At 28.6% G+C, this 7,569-nt stretch overlaps 1 long non-coding RNA gene across 1 annotated transcript; it reads right to left on the bottom strand.

Moving 5' to 3' along the window:
* Window positions 1–1,046: 1,046 nt before the first annotated feature.
* LOC129907452 (uncharacterized) lies at window positions 1,047–7,158 on the bottom strand. Its single transcript, XR_008771036.1, has 2 exons — window positions 6,925–7,158; window positions 1,047–1,224 (listed from the first exon to the last, which is right to left on the bottom strand). It is a non-coding gene; the product is annotated as an uncharacterized LOC129907452 (long non-coding RNA).
* Window positions 7,159–7,569: the final 411 nt, after the last annotated feature.

The raw sequence follows: 7,569 nt of genomic DNA, 5'->3' as shown, positions 1-7,569 counted from the left end.
AATTCTGTAGATAAAATTTCGAACAACCTTTATTTAAAAGATATAGAAAATATTAGTTTTTAGTCTTTTTATCAAAATATTTAAAAAATTATAAGAAACTTTTAAAATATAAATCAAGAGTAGAATGAAAAAAATTATGCCTTTTTGGCAAAAAATAAGCCTCAATGCCTTAGCTAATAAAATTATGCCTAAAAGGCATAATTATGCCTTTTTGGCAAAAAATAAGCCTCAATGCCTTAGCTAATAAAATTATGCCTAAAAGGCATAATTATGCCTCAGTTGGCATTGCTGTATATAATAATCATTTTATCAGAAATGATAAGGGAAAAATAAAAACCTATAAAATTTTATTTGAAGTTTTGTGTTTTTAAATTTAAAATAAAATTAAACATAAGAAAATAAAATAAATAAAATATCCATCCTTTCTCCAAGACCTAACAAGAAACATCAATGTATGATTTCTCAAGTATGATACATTAGTCCATGTCTCCTGTCAGGAGAGATGAGAAAAAGAGGACATTTCGAAGGATAACATGATTTTGATTTTATTTTTTTCGTCATAAAAAAAAATATTTTTGTTCTTGCAACAAAAAAATTGAAAAAAAATTCAAAGATTTGATATATTACTTCACCCTTTTATACTTCTTTTTGCAGTCAGTACACCTTGCTTCACCAAATAGATGACAAATGTATAATGTAACTGTCTCTGGATAAGCATGATGATGTGAGTAATCCGTCATACATTTCACGAAATGATGTTTATTTTGTCAATCACTTTCGTTGTAACAACCCTTTTTGGCGCATTTGTCATATGAAAATGAAAGCAAGAAGATCTCGCGAAGTTATATACTGTCTCTACACTTTCAATGATGTAATGTACCTCTAGAAGTTTCAAATAAAAGAAAAAAAAATTTAAAACATCTACAAATTATACCAACAACCCTTTTTAACTGTGTGCAGTCAATCGGTCTTCCTTCAGTCTGGATCATCGTCATCATATGCCTGCAAGAATATACAAACACACACACAATAATATCCACAGTAAATTAATCAATTTAATCAGTTTAATGCGAAAAAGTTAAATGGCATAAAAAATATGTTCGACAGCGAGTAGCAGCAGATAGTCCATTTCATTTGGCAAAAATTGAGTGTTCCACTGTGTTAAGCGTTGATTTCAAGGGATTCGGAACCAGGGTAGGGTTGAGTAGACCCGCAGAATATGCTCTGAAATGAAATTATTTTTTTTTCATTTTGATAAAAAAAAATAATTCAGCAAGTAAGTGAATTACATTTATTTATTTTTTTTTTATTCTCCTTGTGGATGTTATACGATTAATAAAATTGACCAAGAGAAGGAGTATAGTTATGTGTGCTGGCGCGTTCAACAACAACATGATGCTTTGGATATTTTTTTTACTTTCAACCCTTCCATAATTTAGGGTGGCACAAATGGCATCAATATGGTAGAGGTATCTCTACCAACTGAGTGGATATATCATTTTAAGTATATGAGAAAATTAAATGAGTATTTTGATTGATTTTATCTTATCAGTGAGTTGACTTCAAACAGAGTTGCACATCGTTATAATAAATTGAATAAACTTAATTAATTAAATCTACAAAAAAAAAAAAGATTGAACTATTTATTTTGAATGAGTATTTATATATTCATGATAACACGATCGATCTATGCTACATTATATAATTTATGTTTCGGGATAGTCTGGAGAATATTTAAAGATTTTTTGATTTACATTGTAAAATATCTACAAATGCATGGAATTTTATCTTTAAAACAATCTTGAAATGGAAGTATGAAACGGGTTGGGGTCAAAATTCAGCTTTTCAAAATTCTGTTTTACAAAATTCTGAAAAAAAATTAAAAAAGCGTTTGGAAAATGTTAAAAAGCGCGCGCTTTTTAACATTTACCAAACCTTTTTTAATTTTTTCAGAATTTTGTACAATTACACTGGTCGGCAAAAAACAAAAAAAAAGTCGGGAGCAAGAACTCTGTAAGGTGATTTTAATTAACTTGAGTGTGCTGAATTCAAAACTGTTAACAGATTTATTCCATCACGTCTAGTTTTTGAGCTCTGCTCATCACTATTTACCGACTTCTTTCGCTACAAAGTTCCAAAAAACTAATCTTCAATGAAATGTTTTTTTTTTACTTTTGATCTAAAATATATAATTTTCCATAATATTTTGCCTTTTTTATACAAATCAGGAATCCAAAACTGGAATATAATTCAAATCTGCTTCAAAAAACCAGAAGTTCACTTAACAACCAAGATTTTGAGATATCATAAGTTTCCATACCAAATATCTTTTAGAAAAAAATAGTTTTGAAAAAAAAAAAAATAATCATATTTAAGATGATAAAATATGGCTTTTGGAGATTGCATAAGTAGTTTTGCAAAAAAAAATTTAACGGTGATGAAATTCAACGCCAAAAGTACCAACAAAATGCGTTTTTGACCTGTTAATATTCAAATATTTCGAAAACGTGACGTGCCAGAAAAATTTTGACTTCGGAATCAGAACACAAAAATCCTTTAGAAAAGTATGGTTTGGTTTAAGCTCTATTTTCGTTGCCGATCAGTGTTATCATCTCGAAAAATTTGCTCCTTATTTGAGATTCCTTACTTTCGAGTAGGTATAGTACCTATTTACCAATTTTTGATTTGATTCTTTGATAAATCAATAATTTTGAAAATATTGAGAAAAATTTTAATGATAAATATTTTCGGAAAATGATAATTGAAAACTTTTTAATTAATGACATAAAAATTAATATTCAAAAACTTGAATAAAAAAGGAATATTCTTCATCGTTTCTATAATTATATTAAGTTTTCATTAATGAGTTGTATTTTTGTTAAGTAAACGCATATGCTATGAAAAAAAAAAAAACAGAATTAGCAGAATTTTTTTCTTCAAAAAAAATGCTGGCAGAATTTTGAAAGACAGAATATAAAAAAAGCAGAATTTTGAAAAACTTGAATTTTCTTGAAAAAAGTAGAATTTTGAAAACCTGAATTTTGAAGCTAGAATTTTGACCCGCTACCGTATGAAACTTAACCAAAATCCTTTAACTTCTAATAAATTGTTGACAATGTTGAAGATTTCAAACAATTTTTCACAAGAGCATGTCCTTTGAAATATTCATGTGCATTTTTAAAAGAACGTCTATTTTTTTGGTGAAGAAAGTTTTTTTTTCAAAAATAATTTTTAACGCTAACTCCATAACAACATTTCTTATTTAAGTTCAGAATTTCTTCTTATGGACAGAATTATTTTCAATGAAATTTACTTATTTATTTTTTTTTTTTTACTTTATTTTGCTAATATTATTTAAATGTCCTTAATTAAGTGTTCTCTAAATGGCGCCCGGGATGGGACAAGTGAGGTCCAAATTGTAATTTCATGGCCAAGAAAAATTAACAAATTTTTATCTGATTAATAGTTAAATAAATATTGTACAATAAGAGCTATCTGTTGGTGTTAAATTTTGATAAACCACATTTAAAAAGGCCAAATGGTTTGTTCCACTTCTCTGAATACAGGTTAATAATGTTTACCTTGAGTCATGAATAGATTAAATAGCTTTATCGCTCATACATTAGATCAATTTCATGCAATTTTAATTGGTTGCTAATCAAGTTGTTAAAATTTAATTAAAAACGTTATACTAGCCACACGTATGTAGCCAGCTCCAATAATAATTTTAATAAACCTTAAACTTCTTTCCTTCCTATAACCTTCCTTATATCTCAAGAAATGAAATCCTATAAAGGTTCCAACTATCCTCTTGTGGTTCAGCTTTATAACTTTACAAAAGTGTGTTTATGAATTGCCGGTGCAGTCATTTGATGAGACTATAAAGATAATAATCTCATAAAGAAACTGCAGAAACCACGTTCGGCAAACGATTTTAAACTCAGCGCCAGGATAATATAATTGTCGTGGCATAGTTATGATTATAAGAAATTATATTTTCTTGGCCATTTGTGTATATATATAATTATGTGAATATTGCCATAATTAAAATGGCCAACTTTTATTTTTTTTATAACCAAACCAACCATGCAGTGATGGTTTGGACTCTCCTGGTACCTAGAAACTCATTAAAAAATTATTATTATTTTGTAATTATTTTCGCCATGAAAAAAATGTTGTTATGGTTTTATGTTATTGCCATGCAATAGTAAGTTTTTATATTATAATTATAACTTTGCAATGTTTTGCTGATGCTCATATAGACCCCATAGGGAGCAACTTTATCAAGCGAATTCTAAGAATAACTTCAGTGAAAAATTGGTAAAACAAATTGGTAAAAAAAAGAGGTCAAACTGTGGAATAAATCCAAAAGAAAATATGCAATTATCTTTACTAAGTGAATCGTGGACCTGTCACAAGGCCAAAGGCCGAAAATATGGACACTTTTCCTCCTCCAAAAGATCGTTTAGAAAATATCGTTCTTTCTAAAAATGTTAATTTTCTAGAATATTATTTTTTTTTGTGTAACTTTTTCTCATAAATTCTTTAAATTATTCAAAAAATCTAAGATCAGTGCCATATTTTCTGGCACTATCGTGATGAGTCCACATCCACATAAATACTTATTTCACTCTTTTTGATTTACAACTATCAATTGATAGTTGATAAAAGTTAAATTTCAATAACTTATTACTTTATTAACAAACGTTTTGAAAACAGAAAATGATGCAAACCGTTTTTAATTAAAAAATAATAGAAAAATTCCATTTAAAAATTGACAAGTTTTCAAATATTTTAACAAATACCAATAGGTACTTAATTTCAGTATTTTTTTCAACAATCAATTAAAAGTTGACAATCGCAATTTATATACATAGAACAGCAAACAGTTATGCCGAATTAATTTGTAATATTCATGTAAATTTCTGAATTCTTAAAATGTTCTTATTTTTCGTTCAGCGGGGCGTATACGTAACTATTAGTTTAAACAGATTAATTTTTAATTTTAAACTATCATATACGAGGCTTTTTAACATTTTTAACCAAGTATATATTATTCCGGACTTATCCCTTCTTTTTTTATTAAAATTATTAAATATCAAAATATGACGCTGCTCAGATCGTTTTCTATTCGAATTACAAGTGCACTTTTCCAAACTTAAAGTTGAAATAGAAAATGGCTGACGGGAGGTTCAAAATTAATTTTTACACAACAAATTTGCATTATTTATTTAACTACGATTTTGGACATAAAAAAATATATCAATTTTTCTCTTTTCGCCCACTAACTTTAGTCTATTTTACATGAATTTTTAATGACAAAAAAACTGTTGCAATTCACACGTGGTTGAAGTGAAACATTAAAAATCATTTAAAAAAAAATCGAAAAAATATAACTTTTTCTTATTCCATCACTTTCATCTGAAAGCTTATTGTTTCAGCTCAAAATATTTATATCGACCATGTCTATACAACATCTACAAAAAGAGCTAGAATTTTTTTAACACAATTAGTTTTTATAAAAAAAGCAAAACAATCAATCTCTTTTCTTTTCTAGCGCCATTAAATCCATTTTTTAAAAGACAATATATAATAAATTTTATATCATTCTTATTTCACCTTATATATTTCTACCATGCCTACAAAAAGAAGTAAGAATTTTTTAAAGCCAACCATGTCGAAATTTCAAACTGAGATTACGGTACTTCCTCTACTGCTGGCTTGTCATCGGCAACAAATCTTCACAGGTGTTTTGAGGTATTTTTCAAGTTTTTCAATTAAAGATTATATAACTTGTAGAGCATGTATCGTTATGTGTGATACATTAAATAAATTTGTTATGTGCTCTAGATTAAAAGATATAACGTGTTTAGAAAAAGAACATCTTTTCACCGTTATCTCAGAATTTTGAATATGAAATTAATTGAAAATTTGCACAATCATAATTTATTTCATTACCTATCTACTGTATAAATTTCATTTATCTATCTATTAAAACAAAAAAGTTTTCATCAATTGATTTTTCTTGTCGCTTTTTCGTTGCGTCTTGTTTCAAATCACTACGATACTAAAAAAGTTTTCACTTCAAAAACCAAGTTTGTGGTATTGAAAAACATTTAAAAAGCTTTAAATTTAGAATTCAGCCAAAACCTATTGTTTTTAATCATTTCAGATTTTGTCTGCTAACTTCAGACTTATTTTGGTGGAAACCTAAATAAACAAAAAAAACTATGCGAGCTACAAATTTGCATTTAATTGAAGGAAGAGAAACAAAAAGGTTAGTATCCATACGGGCGCAGTATTGAAAAGTACAAATCAAGATTGCTTGATTTAGTCAACGAAAAGGTATTGACTATATTGAAACAATTAACACCCTAGCAAAATTATGAATTTTCAAATCAGTTCTTAGTGGAACAAGTGAAAAAATTCAGAAGCTACAATGGAAAAACCCAGAATTTCATCGAAGAACAAAAAACATTTCCATGAAACATTTCTTCATTCGAGAAATCAAGCTAATTTTTGAGTGCAGATCAAAAATCGTTTTTCAAATATTTTCCATTCTATAACAACAATTGTTGAAATTGTTAAATTCTTCAAAACAATAATATTTTCATTCTGAATTAAATACGGTTTAATTCATTTTCAATTCATTAAAAACAATAATTCCTAATTAAAACGTCTATATTCTTTCTTATAAAACAACTAAAAATCAAAAATTCATATATTTCTGTCAAAAAGATCAAAAAAACAACAACTTCCTAAATTATTCCACAGTAAAGCAAAAAAAAAGATAAATCGTTCACAATTTGTCCCGCCGTGAGCCATTTTTTCTTACTTTTTGTCAAACTCATACTCCTGTCTCCACCTGACTGACGCCTGTCTGTCAAAACCCACCCAAAACATCATAAAATCATAATCGAATACCTTTTTAGCCAGGAACTCTGCTTCCTCTCTCTCCTGTCTCTTCTTCCTCTTTCACATTTTATATCGAACTTCATAAAATTTGACCACCAAAGAATCGAAATATATTCCCGTGGACATTTCTAAAACGCCAAATTATGCGAAACTTGAGAGAGTAGGTAGATATATAGTCCCGAATGCAAGGACTGGGCCCAGAAGTCCTTTTTCACAGGAAAAATATTACATTGTCCAGCTCACAAAAAGTATCTTCTCAGAAATAAATCAATCAATTAACTCGCGCTGCCAGGTTTTTTTGTTTTTTGTTGGTTTCTTTGTGTTTTGTATGAGGCACTGGTCATCATGAATACCTGAGCATGATGATGATGACGTCGTCGCCATCATGCTGCTGGACCTCTTTGCAATATTGACCATCAGAAAAATGTCAACTAAAAGTCTTCTTCCCGATTTGAGATGATATACAGAAGGACCCAAAACCGCAACACAACGCCAGAGCTTTTCTAGTTAATCGTGTTCGTTTGGTAATTAAAATTTCGGCTAATATCCACAGGAATGAGGGATTCTGAATGAGAGACGAACATGTGACCACAATCGAGCTGTGGTGGAGCCCTATGGAATTTAGAGAATTCCCTGCAATTTTTTTTTTCTTTC

This window comes from Episyrphus balteatus, chromosome 1, assembly GCF_945859705.1.
Source record: "Episyrphus balteatus chromosome 1, idEpiBalt1.1, whole genome shotgun sequence".
In the NCBI taxonomy this organism is placed as follows: Eukaryota; Metazoa; Arthropoda; class Insecta; order Diptera; family Syrphidae; genus Episyrphus; species Episyrphus balteatus.
This window is presented reverse-complemented; position numbering and strand designations above follow the sequence as displayed.